Source organism: Danio rerio, chromosome 23, assembly GCF_049306965.1.
Source record: "Danio rerio strain Tuebingen ecotype United States chromosome 23, GRCz12tu, whole genome shotgun sequence".
NCBI lineage: Eukaryota > Metazoa > Chordata > Actinopteri > Cypriniformes > Danionidae > Danio > Danio rerio.
The window spans coordinates 37,848,297-37,873,201 of NC_133198.1; the positions used below are offsets into that span (position 1 = coordinate 37,848,297).

General features: G+C 32.6%; 1 protein-coding gene across 31 annotated transcripts in view; it reads left to right on the forward strand.

The window, feature by feature from the left end:
* si:ch211-236h17.3 overlaps positions 1 to 24,905 on the forward strand; it is a 416,859-nt gene that overhangs the window by 118,310 nt on the left and 273,644 nt on the right. For 14 of the 31 annotated variants that reach the window (XM_073939291.1, XM_073939290.1, XM_073939265.1 and 11 more), the window contains exon 3: positions 19,875 to 19,946. The exons of the other annotated variants lie outside the window; for them this stretch is intronic. The gene's annotated coding sequence lies outside the window, so the exon portion shown is untranslated. The remainder of the gene's footprint in view (positions 1 to 19,874; positions 19,947 to 24,905) is intronic. 31 annotated transcript variants of the gene reach the window in all.

Genomic DNA, 24,905 nt, shown 5'->3' on the forward strand with positions numbered 1-24,905 from the left:
AATATATGATATGATATGTTACAGTGCCAAGAAAAAAGTTTTAGATTTATTTTCAGTCATGTATTAATGTAATAAACCCTATGTACTGTAAGTTTTATTGGTTTGTTTGTTATTTTTATTATATTTATTATATTTGTATTTAAATTAATTACAATTAAATGCCTTAAAAGGGAATATAAATTAATTATACAAAAAAAAAATGTAAAGAAATATGAGAAGATACGACATACTGTGCCAAAAAAGTTTTAATTTGTTTTCCATCATATATTAATCTAAACAATCTTTTGTAATATAAGTTTTATTGGTTTGTTTGCAGGTTTTTATTATATTTTATATGTTTGTATCTAAATTAATTACAATAAAATGCATTAAAGTTATGAAATGTATTACATAAAAACATTAATAATATAATACGATATGATACAATACGATACATTGCCAAGAAAAAGTTTTAGATTTGTTTTATGTCAAATATTATTGTAAAAAAAAAAGTGTTATGTTTTATTGGTTTGTTTGCTGGTTTTTATTATATTTATTATATTTGTATATAAATTAATTATAATAAAATCCATTAAAGTTCTCAAAAGGTAATACATAAAAATATATATGATACGGCAATATGATATGATACCAGTGCCATATAATGCTGATTATGTTATTAAGGTCCTTTGAGGATTCTGTTTAGTTCAATCCGAATATTATTTATTATATTTGTATCTAAATAATTATAATAAAAAGCATTAAAATTGGATTAAAAGGTATTACATAAAATGAATAATATGATTTGATACGATACAATGCAACATGATACAGTGCCATGTAATGCTGACCATGTTAGTAAGATGTTTGATGATTCTGTTCAGTTCAGTGGGAATATTATTTATGTTTGTATCAGAATTAATAACAATAAAACGCATTAATAAGGGATTTTTTAAATAATATGATATGATACGATACAATATGATACAGTGCCAATGATTCTGTTCAGTTCAATACAAATGCCATTATTGCAGGATATATTCGCTGTCAAGAAATTGTGCAATCACTCTCTCCAAAACCAAAAACTAAAAAAATAATAAATAAAAAATAGGCAAAAAATATAAGCATTCCTCTGCAAAAAAAAAAAAAAAAAAAAGTGTATCCTCAACTTTGCAAAAAGACTGCGTTCCCCCAAGATACTTTTAAATGAAAGTTTTCCTCCCACCTTTATTTTTTCCAACAAGCGAACAAACAAAGTTTCAGGAGGGATCACACGATCTTAGCAAGAGAACAGAGCAGCACTGAAACATCCTCACTTACTTTACCACCATCATCATCTCCCTGTAGAGGCTCTGTAGGATGCATTATGAGTTGTTTTGGATAAAAGCCTCCTGCCAAGTGTATTAGTAGTAGTAGTAGTAGTAGATACAGTTTTGTTGTTTAATTAAACCTGTTGAGACCCACTGATTTCATCCAAAGATCACACCTACAGTTCTTTGGCTGCCAGCCTTCATCTCTACAACACATCACCCTTGTTATCTATCAAGTTTTAATAACATCTAGAATCTCGGTGACGCTGTTCGCCGTGTTGTGTCTACAGTTTCCAAGCCTTTCTCAGAAATGATCTTCGAGTCTGTGTTATTTGCTGTTGGACATCGGCCCTTGTGTTGTGTCCATCTGGAGTGCTTTTGTCAGTGTTGTGTCATCATGGATTTTATTAAAGGGATTTCAGCAGCATTTCCAGCAAAAAGTCGATCTCCACCGGAATGCATTGGATACATTTTTAAGTTCACTCATGGATTATTGCTTAAAGCTTTTATGAGGCGGCTTGAAGCTAAAGTAAACCTTTATTTTATACATCGCAAAGACTCCAACTTTACTTTTCTCATCTGATGTACACTCTAAAGCTTTGTTAAAAAAAAAAAAAAAAAAAAAAAAAAAAAAAAATATATATATATATATATATATATATATATATATATATATATATATATATATATATATATATATATATATATATATATATAATATATATATATATATAATATATATATTATTTTTATTTTTTAAACAAAGCTTTAGAGTATATATATATATATATATATATATATATATATATATATATATATATATATATATATATATATATATATATAAAATATAATATATATAATATATAATATATATATATTATTTTTATTTTTTTAAACAAAGCTTTAGAGTATATATATATATATATATATATATATATATATATATATATATATATATATATATATATATATATATATATATATATATATATATATATATATCATATCACCATTTGCATGACACTGATTATTAGGAAATTCAATATTCTGATGCAATTTTTTCCTGAATCACTTTTTATCAATGGTGGAAAGAGTACTGAACAGTAAAAGGAGTGTTAGTTAAGTAAAAAAAAATTATTGCAAGTAAAAGTATCTTTAAACACAACTCAAAGTATGAGTTCAAAAGTAGCCCTTCTAAAAGTGCTAGAGTATTACAGGTTGAAAATTATTCCTGATACCCTGCAAATAAAAAAAAAAGATTTTATTTTAAATGAAGGTGGGAAAACCCCTAAAAAAGATGATCTAGTTTAAAAAAATACTTTTTTATATGAAGAGATTTTTTTTTAGCTTGTGTACCTTGGGCCTAATCCCAATTCTACCTCTTCCCCTCAACTCTTTTTGTGCATTCACGTGAAGGGTTAGGGGTGTCCAAATTCTCTTTAGTTTGAAGGTGTAGGGCTAAATGGAAGGGCTAGATAGCCCTTGAAACTGTAATTTATTATTTTTTTTTCAGGACCACACTGAAACTAAGGGGTATGAAAATTTCCCAGAATACTAGTAGGTGGATGGAATAATAGGTGGATGGAAACATAGCTGATGTCATTTGTATAAAGTTCAGGAAAGCAACTTTCAGAAATTTTTTTTTCCCCAACTGTCTTGAGCTGTCAGAAAAAGCCATACATTGATGTTTTCATGACCGGACAACTTTCCAATTAAAACAAAAATTCTCCATCTGCCTATTAAATGAGCAAGAATCTTGCATATATCCCTGCCGCGGCCTTCTCATTTGATCTGCCATCACTTATTTTTAGAGGTGATTTGGAGTCTTTATAAGCAAGAAAACACAAATCAATGCTTGCACTTTCTGCTAAAGTGGTTTTCAGAAAAATTGCATTTTACTTTTAATTAGCGTTGTCTAGGAATAAACAGTTCAGGGCTGGCTGCAAAAAAAAAAAAAAAAACCTCCTAACAATGACGTTTGGACTGAGCTGGAACCGCTCGCGTTACAGAGCTATCGATTTGCTAATTGTTCTTCGTCTCAGCTCTTTGTTCCTGTGGGTTGTGTTTAACCTACAACGACTCTGAATTTCTCAGGACCGCAGCTTGTTAAAAAAGAAACTCCTACACTTAACGTCTGAAAGAATGCATTGACTCGTCTTGCCCTGCTGGAAAAGGGTTTCCATCTAACTTTGAGAAGAAAACTGAATTTCTTCTTTTATCTCGCACTATAAGATGTGACATTCTTGCCAACAATACAGGCGACCGTCGGCCTCCTTGATATTTCTCACAGATGACTTTAATAGCTGCGAGTGCGGAGGGTCTCAAGGGACTCTGGTTGGCTGAGGTACTCTCGACAGGTTGTCTGCTTTCTAAATCTATAGGGTGCCGCTGTGGTCGCCTTGCCATGTCTGTTATTCTCTCAGCACCTGGGATTATGCACAGTCTCTCCGAGTCTTAAAGGATTTGGGCAAATCAGAAAGGGCAAGTCCACCAAGACTGAACCGAAGCCCAGCTATGGATTCCTATAAGCCGAATTTACTCCACTGTTCTGGGTGCAGTAAAACAGCTGCTGCCCGTGAGCTCCAGCTTCATGTTGGCTGATTTGCTGCTGATCTCAGCACAGCTCCTGGCAAGCCTGTGTCTGATGGTTCCCCGGTGTGGGCACTATGAATAGCTCTCTACCCCTCTCCGTTTCCTCCTGTGTCCTGGCAACACTGATCCACTGGCACTGCCGGGCACTGCAACATTCAAGCTGACAAAGCATGGAGTGCAGAACTATCCGTAAAACCAGATGTGAACGTGGGTTGGAGCATGTACTGTACTGTAAAATGGTAGAGCCAAATGCAGAGTTGCAAGCAAAATGATACATACAGTTGAAGTCAAAATTATTAGCCCTCCTGTGATTTTTTTTTTTTTTCTTTTTCAAATATTTCCCAAATTATGTTTAACAGAGCTTTTTAATTGAATTAAATTATACAATGTTTTGCCTAATTACCCTAACTTGCCTAATTAACCTAGTTGACCTAGGAAAGCCTTTAAATATCACTTTTAGCAGAATACTAGTTTCCTGAAAAATATCTAGTAAAATATTATGTACTGTCATCATGACAAAGATCAAATAAATCGGGCATTAAAACTAATATGTTTAGAAATGGGTTGTGTAAAACATATGCTGGATATCTGACACTTCTTTCCGCTGCTGCAACCCCTGATAAATAGGGACTAAGCTGAAGGAAAATGAATGAATGAATTAATGAATGAATGAATATTGCTAATATACAAAATTATTTTCAAGCTTCAAGATCTCAAGATATAAATTAGATTTTTTCTTTAGTAAAATAATGCTAAAAAAAAATAAATGTATTGATGCTCAATAACTTTTGTTTCTAGTTCAAGATGAATTAAGTTGTTATGCTTGTTAACTTGTTCAATTAACTGTGCTTAATTATCTGAATTTCTATTAATATAAAAAGTGAAATAAACAAATTAAGAAAAAAATCTAATTAGCTGTCCCGAATACAGCAGTGAGTATTAAAGTAAAAAAGTTGAGCGGCAGTTTTATCTTATTTAATGTAATTATGCCTCGGTTACTGTTATCACTATAGTAGGAACATATAGGGCCGGCTTCATAAACGGAGCTTTGCTTAAGCCAAGACTGAGCATTATTTAAATTAGGATATTTAAGATGCTTTTTATCGAAATTACTTAGAAAAATACATTGCCAGTGTGCATCTTGAGACACAGCTATGGCACTGAAATATTTTAAGACTGCGACACCCACCAAAATGATTTATTGAATTTACTTTTTTTTTTAATTTAAGGTAAGTAGTCACAAACAATGTATATGTGCTGAATTTATACAAACAAATTACATTTAGTAATGTTTGGCTTAATTTCATTCATGTATTCATTTTCTTTTCGGCCTAGTCACTTTATCAATCAGGGTTTGCATAGGCAAATTTTATGTAAATCGGGACAAAAATGTTAAAGTCTCTTAAAACATTAATTTGTTGCACTTATATTAAAATAAAAGGTCAACGATCAATTTGTACAGCGAGTAAGCTTTTCGAAAAGTCCAAACTTGAACAGTATAAGAGGATGCTTAGCCTAGGTACAGTTAAACATTATATGCAAGGGTATTAAAACCAAAAATATTAATACAAGAGAAAGGGAAACTTTGCAAAACATATGATTAAACATAAAGAGTAAAGTTTATATGAAAACAGTGTTAAACAGCAAATAGTCCTTTGTAAGTCATTCCTGTGCTTAGAGCCGCATGGCACATTCCTTTGGGTCGTAAATACCTTGGAATCAGGTTTCGAGCGTTCTCTGGGCAAAGTTGGCTGGTTGTGGATTAAAATGCAAAATGTTTATGTGTCTGGTCGGCCATATTCGTTACATTTAGATTACCAAATTCACCTATAGCGCATGTCTTTGGACTGTGGGCAAAACTGGAGTACCCGGAGGAAACTTACGCGACCACAGGGAGAACTCCACACAAAAATGCCAGCTGACCCAGCTGATGCTCGAACCAGCAACTTTCTTGCTGTGAGGTGACAGCGCTACCCACTTTGCCACCGCACCTCCTCATCTTAATTTGTTTAAGTTTAGTTAATATAAATTGTTTGCAACCACTTACCTCAAAAAATTTTGCAAATCCAATTAACCATTTTTTTCAATGTAGTTATTTTCAGCTTCGACTGCTCAACCGTGCAATTTCGTCCAGGATATTAGCCTTGTCTGTGAAATCAAGGGTTAATGTTTAAGTTAAAAACCAGTAGTACCATGCATTGCATACAGTATAATCAAATTACAGTGATACTTCAATGATATTTGACATAGTCACCATAGTATTTCCACATAATTGTTTTGTGAGGGCCAAGCTGATGTTAAAACCCATCTCTTTCTTTTGGTTTTAAAGTACACATAAAATTAAAAATTAACATGATTTTGTTAGTTCACGTTGTTAGTTTTGATGTAAACAATTCATCTGTGCATGTCGATAAGGGGAAAAAAATAATTGTTTGCATTTGGAATCTAAAACTAAAATCTAAAAATGCACTTCCTGTTTGTTTTTTGTGTTTTTTTATAATCTTCCATGTAGTGCGTAACACCGCTCAAAAGGAAGTTAAACATCTAGCTAAGGCTTAAATCTGAAAGTGCACCATGTTTAAAACTTTTGATTCAGAGTCAACTCATAGTTTTACAGATTTAAACGTGTTTGTGAGCTCACGATCCACTGCCGTTTTTCATTATGGCCACCATCAGCTGTTCCTACACTAGTGTGGCGGTCATGTTTCAAAATAGTTCAGCTTTTGCCACTGTGTGCATTATTACTGAATGTGTGTTGTGGTTAAGAATAGAGCAATATGCTGGTGTTAAACAGCATTGCTTTAATGCACTCTTACATTGGGCTCACACATACACTCTGCATGCAGGTCAGAGTTCACCAAGCTTAAACTTGCAGCAACCTGCAAAATTTGATGCATGACCCTGCATTTCCAGTCTGACGCATTTGCGTGTGTATGAATGGAAGTCTATGGGGAGAAAAGTCAAGTGTGACCACAGCTTAAGTTGCTGAACGAAACATATGGGCGTCATTGGGATAATTAGGTAAAAACAAATGCAGATTATAAGACATTGAGATGTTTTTGGACCTTGCATGCATATCAGCCTGCTGTTGAAGACCCCCAAAATCAAAATATGGCCCTTTTTAATGCATAATAGTGACTCTTTAAATTCTCAGATGATGTCTGTGTGAGGCATCGGGTGTGGCTAACATACTTAACCATGCCCCTCCAACTCTCAGTTTTGACAACAAACAGAAATGGTGAGGAGGAGGTGTCTGTTAAGGAGTGATAACTCTCCCCAAACCCTTTTCCCAATCATTCTAAATTAAAGGCCTACTTACTACACCCAATCAGCTCACAGTAGAAAAAACAAGACACGCCCACTGTTTTCACATTCAATATTTGCGATTCTATAGGAACTGCGTTACAATACAGAAAAAATAAAATGAAATAAATGGTCGCAGCTTCCGCTTCATGCAGACTTTGAAGTGTTTGTATTCAATGAGGGCTCAGTTCAGAAACCATCCTATTGGCCTGATCATTCAAATTTGGGTCAGTAAAAATGCTAAATGAAATAATGAAGAAAGAGACCTCTATCCACAGTCTAAGAACAATTCCAATGAAATCGGATTAAAATGCCAGTCGTCTTTTGGTTCGACAATAGCGGTGCTCTACCGACACATTGAGGAGCAGGTGGAGGCAGCATCCAAGCCAATTCATTTGCACAATGCAGAATCTCACGCGCCTTGATGAGCCATTGTCTTGGTTACAAGAGAATAAAAAAAGAAGAGAAAAAAACACCACGTAACTGGCAGAAATGGTCACTGTGATTCTTTAGCGCCTAAATCCCCCAGCTGGCTTGCGACTCGCCAGTTGGGTGTGTTAGGAGGAGCAGATATCAGAGCGTGGGTCGCTGCCAGTCTTCCGGCCTTGAGTAATTAGCCGTTCTTCACACCAGCTCTGAGCTCACCAGAGGAAGCAGCAGCGGGGTCTGGAAGAATGCGTCACATGCACATGCTGATACACACCAACATGTGTGCATGCTGTTTTACCTCATCAGGTAGAGAAAAGGGTTTTAAAGTAATATTGCAGCCTTTAATACTTCCCTTGTGGACACATTTGGACACAAAGTTCTCAAGTGTGAACCCAATATATACAGAATTATTAGCCCTAGCTCCTGTGTATTTTATTTTTATTTTTCAAAGTATTTTCAATAATATTTTTTCTTCTGAAGAAAGACTTGAAGAAAGATTTGTTTTACTTTGGCTAGGTTTTTATATATATATAAAAAAAAAACATTTTAATGTCAACATCATTAGCCCTCATAAGCAATGTTTTTTTTTGTTTGTTTGTTTGTTTTGTGTGTTTGATGTGAGCATCTGAGAGAATGTTGCACAGGCTCTGTACCTTCATTTAGGTATATGATTGATCAACATTGTGTTGGATTTTTTTTTTTTTTTAGACAAAAAATAATTAAATGCTTTGAATTTATTGTTGAATAAAGTACTCCACAAAAAGTGGGTGTGTGTTTAGATGGGAAAACTAAGTTAAAAATCTTGAAATGCTCAGATTAAGTGAACTATATAAAAAAAAATCTAAATAAAATGATTTTTTCCCCTTTAACAATGTCCTCAGGAATTCAATAGGAGAAAACTGTTGATGTATTGTTGCAGTCTTATGGCAGCTCGTATGAATTTGTACAATCTCGTTTGAAGCGGTGGTTGCTAGAATTTTATGATTATAATGTGGCAGAAAATGTAAATGTTAAAATTTTACTGTAACCTACCGTATATAATTTTTTATAATGTGAATAAATTACAATCTGCTTTGTACATTTTACACTTTAAATAACATGTATAAAATGCATGTTAAAAAAACAAAACAGACGCTGCCAGAATTTTACAGTTAAAAATATGGCAGAAAATATAAAAGAAATGAGTTTTACAGTAACCTGTCATTTATGTTCAATGTTAATAAATTGTAATCTTATTTGTACATTTTAGTGGTCTTTAAAAAAAATTTAAAAAATGCATAGTACATTTAGTCCACCTAAAATAATATTAATAAAATGCATGGTAAAAAAAAAAAAAAAGAAGCCATGGTTGCCAGAATTTTACAGTTTGAAATCTGGCTAAAAACGTAAAGGAAAGGCCAACATTTTACTGTAAAATATACTTTATATAGTTATTTTATAATGTTTTATACAGAAAATGTAAAAACATTTATAAATTTACTGTAACCTACCGTGTCATTTATTCATAATCTTAATGAATTGCAATTTTCCTTTGTACATTCAAGTAAACTCTAAAGAAAATTCATAAAATTCATGGCATAAATAAGCACATATCGTTGCCAGACTTTTACAGAAAATTTTACAGATTGTGGCAGCAAATGTAAAATAAATGTAAAATTTTACTGTAACCTACCGTGTATAATTTATTGATAATGATAATGAATTACACGCTTCTTTGTACATTTTTGTACACTTTAAAGAAAATTCATAAAATGCATGTTAACTAACCAGAAGCTGTGGTTGCCAGAATTTAAAAATATGGCTAAAACCGTTAAAGAAACATGCTAATTTTTGCCGTAAAATACCATATATCATTCATTTATAATGTTAATGAATTACAATATGCATTGTAAATTTACTAAACTTTAAAGCAAATCCACAAAATGAATGTTTAAAACAAACAGAATCTGTGGTTGGCAGAGTTTTACAGTTAAAAATGTGGCAGAAAATGTAAAAGAAATGTCCCAATTTTACTGTAACCTACCGTATATCATTTATTTATAATATTAATAAATTACTCTCTGCTTTGTATATTTTAGTACACTTTAAAGAAAATTCATAAAATGCATGTTAACTAAACAGCAGCTGTGGTTGCCAGAATTATACAGTTAAAAATATGGCTAAAATTGAAAAAGAAATATTTCAATTTTACTGTAACCTACCGTATATCATTCAATTATAATGTTAAAGACATTTATAATACAACACTGTTTTAAAGTACTTATTTTATACTACCCATTGTACCTTTCTCACAGTCTCAACAAAGAACTAAAAAACAAAATAAAGGGATAGTTCACCCAAAAATAAAACAATTCCTCATCACACCTAATTGGTTCTAAACATTTACATTTTTCCAAACCAGAATGTTGGGAAAAACATCCACATCCATAGTAAGAACCAAAAATAACAATAGAAGTCAGTATCTGTGTTTATATACATTCTTACATTCTTCAGTAGCCTTCTTCTTTTTTGTGTTTAATACAATACACTTAGGGTGCTTTCACACCTACACTTTTGTTTCGGAATGTATCTCGTTTGCCCAGTTAGCGCGGTTCGTTTGGCATATGTGAACAGGGCAATCGCGCTCTGTTCCGCGCCAAAGTCATAGATCGCTTGAATGAGGTGGTCTCGGCTCGATTGAAACGAACCCTGGAGCGGTTCGATTGCAGTGAGAAAGCAATCCGATCCAAGTGCAGTTATATCACAGTGTTTTATGGATATTTAATAGGCATACGACTATATGAAGAGAGAATTATGAGTAGGGCAGGAAGTTTCGCGAGTCTCCGGATGCCCGCAAACGAGTGATGATCTCCCGGTAATCTCGCGTCTCCCTCCCGGTCCTCAAATAGGCATCGTCGCGCACCCTTCTCACCCCTCCCCACCGCATCTCTCCTCAGACACGTCACGCGCGTGCACCCTGTCAATCACCACCAAACCACCACCTCTCCTGACAGCTTAGCGGGACGCTGCAAAACAAACCCTGACACTCTGACCAATGTAAGGAGAGTTTACTCGCACGTGACTTGTTTTAGCTCTTTTGGTTCGATTAGAAACTTTGCCGTGTAAAAGCGAACTGCTCCAAGAGCAAAGAGCAACAATGTAAACAACAAAGAGGAACAACTGAATCGATTCACAGGTGTAAAAGCACCCTTAAACAGGTAGAGGATAAGTAAATGATAGCAGAATTTTCATCATGTATAGTTGTTGTTGGCTACTGTGAAAGGCATTCCCACTGTTGATGAAATCTCCCCTTTGTTTACAATAGTATGCAAGACTACTCTACTAATGATCATTTACTATCTATAAGTCACAGCTTAGCTTAACTAACACTTGTAATCATTGTCTTTAAAGCTCATTGACCTCTGTTGAACCAGTGTTGTCTATTAGAAGTTTAAATCAAGGGTTTCTAAGCTGCATTTGTCTTGTAAAGATCTTGTTTGTGCACAAGGTAAGCTTCTGCTCATAATTAACAGCTTAATTCCATTGTGGTGTTTCACATTATGGCTCTTAGCAAGTTCTGTCATTACACATAGCGTTTGTTTGGAAGTCTTGGGGGAGAGAATGAAAGCGTATTTTCTGCTCCATTTACCATTTAATGAGTGATTCTGTCAACTTTCTCCACGCACGCTGTGAATCTGTAGATAGTTGTTTGTATCTGGACTATGTAGTAAGCTAGAATACACTTCAACCATTTGGCAGATGTTTTCTCAGGCTATACAGTAAGGGAAAAAGCTGGAAACTAGAACAATATGTATAAATAAATAAAATAAAAAGAGTTTTTATCACATTTGAATTAACTTAAGAAACCTGTTTTGTGTTACAGTTTGTCTACATTGTTATATTTAAACATGCAAATGAACTGTCATTAAATATGCACTTATTTACATATTCTTAACTCAAAACATTGGAAGAAGCCAGAAAAAGCTTGTTTTTTTGACATATTCGTGTCAAAGTGTTTTACAGAGGCAATTTTCTGGATCTCTATTTTGATCTTTCTTTAAGCATCTATAACATGAATTTCACCCTAATTTTTTAGTGCGTGAGGGTCCCTTATGATAACTTTTTCGTAAAATGTGCTCCCCCTAGCACCCCTCCCCTTCCAGATTTTGGCCTGTTGCCTCAGGGCAGCAACAAGCAATTAGGGCATTAAAACACCAAGGTTTTCTGTATATTTAGTACGATGCAAAAAAAGTCCATATATATATACATTACAAAAGGTATTAATTTAGTCTAAACAATATCAACAAGTAATATTTCATCAATAACTATCCATAAAGGGTGTATTGTGTGCAGTGATGGGCAGTAGCGTCGCTAAAAGTAGTGACGCTACTAGCTTAACCACTTTTGCTTGATGGAAAGATGACTGAGGGAGATTTATTTCTAAAGCAGGACTCCTCGTGACTATACCTCGAAGTAAATGATTTCTGATGCTGTGCTTAAAAAAATACTTTAGTGTATACACACACAATATATATATATATATTTATATATATAATATATATATATATATGTTTATTCCAAAATATTTCTCTTTACTATAAATTACTTTAGTGTTTTAATTGTGTAACACCTGGTTTAAATGGATTTTTTATTTTTATTTTAGCTGTTATATACTAAATGTTTTATTTTATTATTATTATTTTTTTTAAATAAAATGTATATATTCAAACATATGCATGAGCATAATCAACTTTAAAACTCTCTAGAATATATTCAGTACATAAGTTAAATGTATTATTATTATTATTATTATTATTAATAATAATAATAATAATAATAAGAAGAAGAAATATAATATTATTATTACTTTATTTTTATTTTATTTTTATTATAGTTTATATTTTGTGAATAAAATGTGCATTTTATTTTATATGCATGAGCATAATCATCTTTAAAACTCTACAGAATATATTTATTTATTACATTTATTTTACTTTTTAATTTTATTTTTATTTTAGTTGTTGTTTATTTTTTTATGGAATAAAATGTATATAATCAAACGTATCCATAGTACGTATCTGTAGCATAGTCATCTTTAAAACTCTTCAGAATATGTTTAGTACATAAGTAAAAATAAAATTTTACAATATTATTGTTGTCATTGAAATTTGCAGACATTAGTTGGTAAAGTACAATAAAATAAGCACTTGAATGTATATTTTAGCTTGCATTTTTGATCAAAAGGACAAATCACTTAAAATGAAGGAACCCAAACAAACAAATAAATAAATAAGTAAATAAATAAATAAATAAATAAGATCTGCATGAAAAACAATCTAAGTATTTATGATCTATTGGTATTTCTAGAGTAATACTTGAATCGTTGCTTCTAGGTTTTAGAATATTGTTTTACTTTTTAATAATATAGGATGTTCTGAGGTTGCCTTGGCAACGGTGGTAGGAAATTTGTGTAAATAATGAATATTCAGAACTAAAACCAAGTACTGCCGGTTTGCAAGTCTTGGTTTAGATGTCTTTGTTTGAATTTTTTATATTATGTGTTTATTTCAAATTACACAACAAACACCAATTAAGACCTCAGACATGCTTTGACTTTGCTGTTCTGCTGTGTTCTGTATCTGTGTGGAGAATATTGGAGGCTTGTATCTGTTCATTATCTCGTTTCTCTCTCCATTATCTTGCTTTTCTATTGCTATGCTTCTCAATCACTCATTAAGGCTCTTTCTTTGAAGAATGGTGTCTATTTTTAGCTCACTTATAGCTTAAAAAGCTGCTCAAGCTCTTCTCTTTTATTTATTTTTATAGTTTGTGTGCCAGCACTTTATATCTATTGCCTACTGTGTCGATGTTTTTTTGTTTGTTTGCTTCAATATGACAAAGATTGGAATTTGACTTTAATAGACTGAATTTATGAATGAAATGTGTCAACCAACCACTTTTTTTTCAGAAAAATACACATTTTAGGGTTTAATGTTGAACATTTATTATGTTACACAATTACACATTTAATGTATTATTACACACATAAATCTTTTAATTAGGTTTTATTAATAGTAGTTGTGATTATTTTGTTTTATTTTTTTTATTAATCAGTTATTTTATTTTAATTTTATTTTATGTATTTATTTAATATTACTTTATTGTACTTTATTATATTAATTTATTTAATATATTTGATTTTATTGGATTATATATTTATTTCAGTTTATTTAATTTTATGTATTTATTTATTTAATTTTGTACTTTGCTTTATTATTTTCTTATATTATATTATATTATATTATATTATATTATATTATATTATATTATATTATATTATATTATAATATAATATAATATAATATAATATAATATATTATATTATGTTATATCATACTTTTATTTTTCATTTGATGTTTTTATTTATTTTACTTTATTGTGCTTTCTTTATTATATTCTATTACATATTATATATTTTAATATATATATATATATATATATATATATATATATATATATATATATATATATATATATATATATATATATATATATATATATATATTTTTTTTTTTTTTTTTTTATTTTACAACAACTTTATTGTTGTTTATTTTAACAATTTATTATATTTTATTGTATTATTTATTTCATTTCATGTATTTATTTTTTTACTTTATTTATTTGTTGTACCTTATTATATTATTTATTATTTATTTTATTTTATTTATTAATGTATTTATCTATTTCATTGCGTATGTGTTATATATTATATAATTAATTTTATGTATTTTTTACGTATTTTATTTTATATTATGTTTTTTGTTTAATTCATTTAAGTCTATTTATTTTTCTTTATTGCACTTTTATTTATATATTATATTTTCTTAAAATATTTATTTAATTTTATTGTATATATTTATTTATTTTACTTTATTATACTTTTATTATATATTTTTAAAACATTTAGCATTTTTATTTTATATATTTATTTTACTTTATTGTACATTATTTTATACATTTTATTTTATTGTATTATATATTTATTAATTTATTATATATTTTTATTATATTAAATTTTTATGTTATTTTATTTAGTTTTATGTATTTTATTGTAATTTATTTATTTATGTCTTTCATTTTAGTTTATTTTATAGTTAATTCATTAATTTCTTTTCGGCTTTATTATTATTATTATTCTGGCGTCACCACAGCGGAATGAACTGCCAACTTATCCAGCATATGTTTTATGCAGCGGTTGCCCTTCTAGCTGCAACCCATCTCTGGGAAACACCCATACACTCTCATTCACACACAGACAATTTAGCTTACTCAATTTACCTTTAGCACATGTGTTTTGACTTGTGAGGGAAACTCAAGCACCCGGAGGAAACCCACGCCAACACAGGGAGAACATGTAAACTCCTCACAGAAATGTCAACTGACCCAGCCGAGGCTCGAACCAGCGACCTTCTTGCTGTGAGGTGACAGCGCTACACACTGCGCCACTGCGCTGCCTTATTTAATAGTATAATTTTGGAACCCTAAATCATACCTATACATACTGTACACCCATTATTTGTCCACAGATCATGAGTGTTAAAAAATGGCATAATGTTCAAGCAAGTTTGGAACGAAACAAGGGTCAGTAAATGATTTTTACATTTTTTTTTATTTGAGTGTACCGGTCCTTTAACTCGCACTTAAACAGCCAGTGTTGCACACACACACATACACACGAACAAACTGTCCACATCCTTACAAGTGAAAACACATTTGCAGTCCCATTAGCTTTAAATTTGACAGCTCATATTTGACATCCCCCTCCCCACCCTATCAGCAGAAACATTCCTCCTGAGACCCTTTGCCTAATGCTGAAACGTGTCATCTGCATCCTCACATTATCAGGGTTATAGAGGTGTGAGACCACCCTCTCATGTTCCGTTTTGTCGTACCTAACCTTTCACTAGCGCTCTAGTATATGAAGCTCCTGTATACACCATGTCAGATGTACAAACAGAGGCTGTTTTTTTCTGTCATATTTAAAGTCCAGAGGGGATACCAGACAAACACTGACAATGAGTGCATTTATGTAGACAACAATATTCTGATATGAAAGTTTATGTGAAATAAAAATGTTCAATGTTTTTTTTGCTAGCAGACATTGTTATTGTTTAGATCTGAGATGACCAAATTAGGGCCCGCGGGCCAAAGTTGGCCCATTGTAACCTTTGTTTTGGCCCACAATCCCATCTGAGAGGGGAGTATGATGGAGAGGGTTGGGGCGAATGACTAACTTAGAGATCGTCATTTCTAAATTAAAGTAACCTTTTTTGTTTATTTTATTGCTGAGCTACAAAAAAAAAGCAGAAATTAAATGTTTCAATTAAATGTAAATGAATCAGATTTTTAAAAATCTAAATACTGTCACTCGACAAATAGAAGATTATGCAAAAAACATCAGCAAGCAAAAAACTTAATTTTGAACATAATTATGTTATGAATTATATTGTACGATTAATTTATTACAGTAAAACAATGTAAAAAATACTGTATTAGTTAATATAAAGCAATGTTTTCTAGTCACATTTAAATATTATTAAATAAATTAAGAAATTACCCATGGTTAACTGGCCCGTCTATATTTACCTTCAATCCTTCATTAGAAAATGTTTGGGCACATCTGGTTTGGATTAATAATATAATAATAATAATAATAATAATAATAATAATAATAATAATAATAATAGTAATAATACATTTCATTTATATAGCGCCTTTCCAGAGCTCAAAAACACTTTACAAAGAATGTAACAAAAAGAGATAGTACAAGTAGACATTGAAAGAAACAGTAAACAAGTAGAGACACAAAAATACAGGTAGTCAAATATAACAAACTGTAAATACAAAACAAGACCTAAGAGAAATATGGACTTGTTTTTTAAATATGGAAAGTAATGTTTGCCATTAATCACAAGCATATATTTTATTACACAAATGTAATTCAATTGCATCTCCTTCAATAATCAAACATTTTAAAATTGTAAGTGTTTTAAAGTATAAAGAGTGTTCTGCCTTACAGTTACCTCTGCTATTAACAGACATGCGAGTCTCAAAGACAAGATATATTGATATGAAATTAAGTTTCATTGGGCGGCACAGTGGCTCAGTTAACACTGTCTCCTCACAGCAAGAAGGTCGCTGGTTTTAATCCCGGCTGGGCCAGTGGGGATTTCTGTGTGGAGTTTGCATGTTCTCCCCGTGTAGGCGTGGGTTTTCTCTGGGTGCTCCGGTTTCCCCCACAAAATTGGCTGTAGTGCGAGAGCGTATGGATGTTTCCCAATACCGGGTTGCAGCTGGAAGGGCATCCGCTGCATAAAACATATGCTGGAATAGTTGGCGGTTCATCTCGCTGTGGTGAATGGATGGTCATGAATATTTTACTGGTTAACAATGTCCATGTGCAAACTTATGAGTCAATTACATTACACTAATCGATTTTTACTTTACTTTTAGGCTATAGGTAGATACAAACCTATTTTAAAATAACATTTTTTTTTGTTTTTTTGAGCATATATGGATTATGAATTGGCAATGGATTGAACCAGTGGGTGGTCAAACATGAATTTATATTTATTAATGATATCATTAAAAGGATTTACAGTAAGTTACAGATCAGGGTAGTGACTTTACTTAAAGACATATAAAATGTGTTCTCATTTTATGCATCAGAAGTAAATGCTGTATCTTGACAGGATAATAAATAAGCTGTAAAGATGTAGCACACACTTAAATTTTTATTGATTTATAAAACTACTTATATATATATTACATTTGCTGATTTGATGTGCTCACTGATTGTTCTGGCAAGTGTTTTTGACTCCTCACCTCACTTCACCTGAATGTAAACCCTGCCAGCGAGACGCTGATGTTCGCCAAATGAGCCTCCTACAGATTCTGGCGCTCATATATGGCCTCTGCTGATTATAATTTCCCCCACTGCCTTCACTCGCATATGCACATTTGTCACGGGTTTGCTTCTTGTATGGTTTGGCAGTCGAGTCCAAGAATTTCCTTGAGTCTTTAATAAAAAAGTTTCATCTGCAAATTGCCTGGAAATAACCTAGGCGCTCTTACTTTGGTCAATAGGTTACTTTCATGGTCGCTTTTGAACATGAAGAGCCACTTATAGAACTGATTTTCTGCATCTGGAATATGTGTTTTTCTGCACATATAAACTGATAAGTCACATGCAAGTAAGTTCTGAACAGGCAGTGCTGAAGTCTGTGCTGTGTTTGAAGTGGAAAAATAAGGATGGGAATATCAAAGCAAACATACATATTATTAGAACATTGTGTGCAGATTGTATGTACATTATATTTGAAATGTTAACATGATCTTATAGGTAATTGTGTTTGTGAATAATTAACAATTAGCACTGTATACACTCACCGGCCACTTTATTAGGTACACCTGTCCAACTGCTTGTTAAGTCAAATTTCTAATCAGCCAATCACATGGAAGCACATCAATGCATTTAGGCATGTAGACATGGTCAAGACAATCTGCTGCAGTTCAAACCGAGCATCAGAATGGGGAAGAAAGGGGATTCAAGTGACTTTGAAAGTGGCATGGTTGTTGGTGCCAGACGGGCTGTTCTGAGTATTTCAGAAACTGCTGATATACTGGGATTTTCATGCACAACCATCTTTAAGATTTATAGAGAATGGTCCAAAAAAGAGAAAATATCCAGTGAGCGGCAGTTCTGTGGGCACAAATGCCTTGTTGATGCCAGAGGTTAGAGAAGAATGGCTGACTGGTTTGCGCTGATGAAAGGCAACCGTAACTCAAATAACCACTCGTTACAATTGAGGTATTCAGAAGCACAGAGTGAAAACCTTGAGTCAGATGGGCTACAGCAGCAGAAGACCACACCGAGTGCCACTCCTGTCAGAAAAGAGCAGGAAACTGAGGCTACAATTCGCACAGGCTCACCAAAATTGGACAGGAGAAGATTTGAAAAATGTTGCCTGGTCTGATGACTCTTGCTTTCTGTTGCGACATTCGGATGGTAGATTCAGAATTTGCCGTCAGCAACATAAAAGCATGGATCCATCCTGCCTTGTGTGGTGGTGGTGTAATGGTGTGGATATATTTTCTTGGCACATTTTGGGCCCATTAGTACCAATTGAGCATCTTGTCAACTCCACAGCCTACCACAGCTTGCTGCTGACCATGTCCATACCTTTATGACCACAGTGTGCCCATCTTCTGATGGCTACTTCCAGCAGGATAATGCGCCATGTCATAAAGTGTGGATGATCTCTGGTTTCTTGAACATGATAGTGAGTTCACTGTACTCAGATTGTACTAAAATGGCCTCCACAGTCACCAGTACTCGATCCAATAGAGCCCCTTTGGGATGTGATGGAGTGGGAGATTCACATCATGGATGTGCAGCCGACAAATCTGCAGCAACTGCGTGATGCTATCATGTCAATATGGACCAAAATCTCTAAAGGAATGTTTCCTTTAACTTGTGGAATCTATGCCATTAATCATTAAGGCAGTTAGGAATGCAAAAGGGGGTCCAACCTGATACTAGTAAGCTGGACTTAATAAGTGTCTGGTATGTGTATATTGTATAATAATTTTCATACAATTATTTCTACAATGCTTCGGTTTCCCCCCACAAGTCCAAAGACATGCGCTTGGTGTATTGGGTAAGCTAAGTTGTCCGTAGTGTATGTGTATATGTCCTGGTCCTCCAGATTGGGAGTTGAGCATTGGGCTAAAGACCCACCTCTTCAAATTTAGATGTTACAAAACACCAACATGGTGTGGCTAAACATCAACTTCGATATAAACGGCCCTTGGAGTAAGTAAGTGTTACATTAGTCTTAATCTAGCACACTATAATACTTGAATTGTATACAAATTTAGATTTTCAGAAGCGTTTCATCCTACACTTTTTAAAGTAAAAATAATACAGCGTTGATAAATCTATGCAGCGTGTCAGTTATTAAACCACCAAGGAGTTTCAGATCTTTTTTTTTTTTTTTTTTTGAAGCTCTGGAGACTGTGAATCCCTCTCTGCTGTCTTGCAATCAATCACATGCTCCATACATCATATATATTTCAAATGTACAAGATTGTATTTGTAAAATCAATCATGTGGTATTTATATATGTATAATCAATCATAATCTCTCATCTGACCGCAGTTGTGTCTACAAGACCTTCATCAGCGTGATCTTCATATATTTTTTTTTTAATGCTGCAGATGTGATCCTGGCGCGGCCCTGACGTAATTTATGAAGCGCTGCAGAAACACGGCTCCAGCTCAGGCTAATTGGTGAATAACTATTACCTCTCAGCATGACATGCTACTTATACGCCCTTGGGCTTCTGCTCCTGCTTTCTGTCCGGATAGTCATCTATTACACTGAGTGCTGAGTCAGCAACTGAACTTCTGATTCGCGGATGTGTTAAGCTGAAATACAGCTGGATCCTTGACAGAATATAATAGCTTATACAGCTATATGCTTGTAGTTAAAACACAATTCTGCCTAAAAGAGCAACTTATTTAAGAACTTAAAGTGCATTGTTTTTTAGTGATAATACACACAACACAAACAAACACACACATGCATGCGTGCACACCAGTGTTAGGTGCGTTCCCTTTGAAGATTAATTAGTTCTAGTTACTAATTATTTCGCACAAATAGTAACGGAGTTAGTAACTCAGTTACATAATTATAAAAGTAAATAATTATTAGGGAACTCATATTTTACTTAAAAAAAATCTAATTTTTCAAATGACTATTAAATAAATATAAAACATTGTACAGTAATCTACACTATTTTAATGTTGCTGTGGGACAATGCGAGAGACAACAGCAGCATGTCCTCACCTATATATCTAAATATTATTTTGTTTAATTCTGTCTGAGAAATAAGTGTTTGCGTTGGAGAAAACTGAAGTTTTATTTTCTTTGACGTCGTGGCTCCGTCTCCTCCTTTGGTCAGAGGTGGGTAGAGTAACCAAAATCTATGCTTGAGTAAAAAATTTCCGCAAGTACTTTTACTTAAGTAATCTTAAAAGTTACTCGAGTAAAAGTAAAAATGTATCTAATAAAAAAAATTACTCAAGTAAATAGTGACTAGTTACTTTTCCTTATACATACATACATACAGTTAAAGTCATTCATACAGTGAAATTATTTGCCCTCCTGTGAATTTCTATTCTTTTTCAAATATTTCCCAATTGATGTTTAACAGACACCATAATTTTTTTAAGTATTGCCTATAATATTTTTTTCTTCTGGTGAAAGTCTTACTTGTTTAATATCATCTAAAATAAAAGCAGTTTTTAATGTTTTATGGTTTATTTCATGGTCAATATTATTAGCCCCATTAAACAATATTTATTTTGACTGTCTACAAAACAAACCATCATTAATGATTTGCTTAATTACCCTAACTTGTCGATTTAAACTGGTTAAGCCCTTAAATGTCACTTGAAAAATATCTAGTATCTTGAAAATTATCTAGTTAAATATTATGTACTGTCATCAAGGCAAAGATAAAAGAAATCAGTTATTACAAATGAGTTATTAAAACTATGGAAATGTGTTGATAAAAAAAAAAAAAATATATATATATATATATATATATATATATATATATATATATATATATATATATATATATATATATGTATGTATATATATATATGTATGTATATATATATATATATATGTATGTATATATATATATGTATGTATATATATATATATATGTATATATGTATGTATGTATATATATATATATATATATATATATATATATATATATATATATATATATATATATATATATATATATAATTTATATAATATAATTTATATAATATAAATTATATTAAAAATAATGTTATTTCATTTAAAGTTATTTCATTAAACAGCATTTTCCTTTGTTTTCCTATAGTTACTATTATTAAGGTTCAAATTGGCATAATTTTGCCACTAAACGCTACGTGTTTTTTCAGGTTGGAGCTGGAATTCATGTATACGTTGCAATGTCAGTTCAATGCGTGCATCACATCATAAAACTATTTTTGTTGATATCTTGAAGACGCGTCTCTATAGCAACCTCTCCAATGTGGCACCTCGCAATATTTGCAAACAAGTCATATATGGATCATTTTTATTATCATTTGACAGTAACTTAGGAACACCGCCAAATGTTGTGAAGTAAGAGTACTGATTTCTCTCTAATAATTTATCTGAGTAAAAGTACACATTTTTAAATGTACTCACTTTACCCAATAATTTTACTCAAGTAAATGTAACGAAATAAATGTAACTCGTTACTACCCACCTCTGCCTTTGGTAGCAGAGTACACGTTATCACCAGCGTAGCCACTAATTTTGACGACGTGAAGTGGTTCATTAGATTAGAATTACTTGTGACGCAGAGAGACTTACTTTTCCTGGGCATAACTTGCACAATACATAAACATTGTTACCTTACACCTCAACGAGGGGAAAGTCGTGCTTATATTTCTAGTTTGCAAACGCTACCTTCGAACTGACCACTGACTGTGCGTGTGCTTGTGTGAACACCTGCCCTACTCTGCCTCTGATTGGCAAATGATGGACATCTACTCTGTCTAAGCCACTCATCATGTTGATGATTGATTGATTGATTGATATTACAATTTAATATACCGAAACTCAAAAGTAAGCCAGATTAATTAATAGATTTTAGACTCATTTTGACTGACCTGAAAGAACTGATTCACCTAAATGAATCAGAGCCGACAGAGTAGAAAGTGTCTTCCTCAGAAGTCAGATATCTGCAAAAATAACTGCAAAATTCTCTAAAGTACCATCTATTCACAGAGGAAGAGATTGGTGGAGGAGTCTCCTTCAGGACCGGTCGAGGTGTTATAGGGAACTTTTGTGTCTGTATTAGGAGAGGTAATTGCATGTGCTTGACCATGACATCAAAGTGATTAGCCTAAGGCGAGACCACAGGCCAGGAACACCCAAACACACAGAGGCCGTACATCATGAACAGACCCACTGTCAGCACTGAGCTCAGCCTTCTTCATTATCTGTCTATCAGAAGACAGAGAGACAGCGGCCGACAGGGAGACAAACAGCAGGACAGTTTTTGTAATATGGAACATAATTAGTTGTGATTTCCACAGGCTGATAATTGGATAATTTGTGACAGTATGCGGTTTGACTTTGGCATCGTTTACATGTTGTTAAAGGAACGGTATCTCTCAAATTGTAATGTGGACCCTTTTTACATTTCGGCGTTTCTCAGTAGCAGAAATCAACATCAAAGCGCAGTAAATGTGAGAGTAACAAAATATTTTTTTTACAATCCTATTTGCTGAAATAATGAAAGAAAAACTCCTCCATGGTGTTACCAAGACTTTCAGAAAAGGGGAAAAATATTGTGAGACTGATAACGACAGCCAGAATGGCCGACAACATCAAATTTATTGTCCTGCCCCTTAGACGCTGCATTACGAACACATCACATTGGCAGTAATTAGATTTTTGTTATGTGATGCAAAGATTGTGTGGTACGTATAAATATACACTACCTGACAAAAGACTTGTCGTTGATCCCAGTTTTAAGAGCAACAAATAATAACTTGACATCTAGTTGATCATTTGGAAAAGTGGCAGAAGGTAGATTTTTCAGATGAATCTGTTGAACTGCATCCCAATCATCACAAATACTGCAGAAAACCTATTGGAACCCGATTCTTATAGAAATCAGTCAAGTTTGGTAAAGAAAAAAAATCGTGGTTTGGGGTTACATTCAGTATGGAAGCATGCAAAAGATCTGCAGTGGATGGCAACATCAACAGCCCGAGGTATCAAGACATTTGTGCTGCCTATTACATTACAAACCACAGGAGAGGGCAAATTCTTCAGCAGGATAGTGCTCCTTCTCATACTTCAGGTGCTCCAGGATTGGCCAGCCCAGTCACCAGCTATGAACGTTATTGAGCATATCTGGGGTAAGATGGAGCGGCTAATAAATATGACTTCAAAGAATCTTGATGAACTCTGGGAGTCCTGCAACAGTGCTTTCTTTGCCATTCCAGATGACTTTATTAATAAGCCACTTCTGTTACCAGATCATCAATTAGAAGTCATGTTATCATTTGTTATTCTTAATACCTAGATCGGCGACAAGACTTTTGTCAGGTAGTGTATTAATAAATTTTCATACGTTTTTTTTTTTTTTTTTTTAAATCTTATAATTAAAAACTTTTAAGAATTTAGGATTCTGATGACCCGTTAAACACGTCATAACAGTCTTATGAAAAAGGTTTATTAGTTTGTTATTATCACCTCTTTTTAACCATAACCCAACATTGCCACAAAGGAGCGTGACACAAAGTGTGTGCACGTGTATTCACATATCCGAATCCAGGATCTTCACTAACTAAAAATTGCTCTCTGAAAGTCCTGATGAGCAGGCATCACAGTTGGAGAGAGATGGAAAATGAGTTGATTGATTCAACATATATCATCAGCTCAGGTCAGAATAATGGTGTTTTCTGTCAGACGGACACCTGTTCAATGTTAATCTAACATTTAGCAATTAGTACCAGAAATGTATTTTGTTTTTGCTGTTGTTGTTGTTGTTATCATTAACTTAATGTATGCATAAGAGGCAATTATTAAAGTAATAACTAAGCCTACATATAATAAAGTAACCTACAGTGCTCAGCATATATGAGTACACCCCTCACAAACCTCTCATTTATATGGTTTTTTTTTTTATAGGATGCTTTACAATATTTGTGCATACGCATTAGCCAGTATTAAAGCCAAATCTGGAGGTTATCTAACAAAATAACTGTTCGAACAATAATGGTTTAAATATTAGTAGCCCACATTTATGTTAGAAACATATTAAATAACATTTTCAAAAATAGCAAAAATTAAAAGAAACAAAAAATATTTACAATTTATATTTAATATTTAATTTAATACTGAAATGTTGTTGTTTGTAATTCTTTTCCCAATATTTAGCATGAATTTAAATCTATTATCTTTACATTTCTAAAGATGTTTAGTGACTAAAATATTATTTTAATAAATATATCTGTTTAATGAATCTGTTTTGTTCAAATGCACCAATAAATACAGTTGAAGTCAGAATTATTAGCCCCCCTGATTTATTAGCCCCCCTGTTTATGTTTCCCCCAATTTCTGTAGAGAAGATTTTTTCAACACATTTGTAAACATAATAGTTTTAATAACTCATTTTTAAT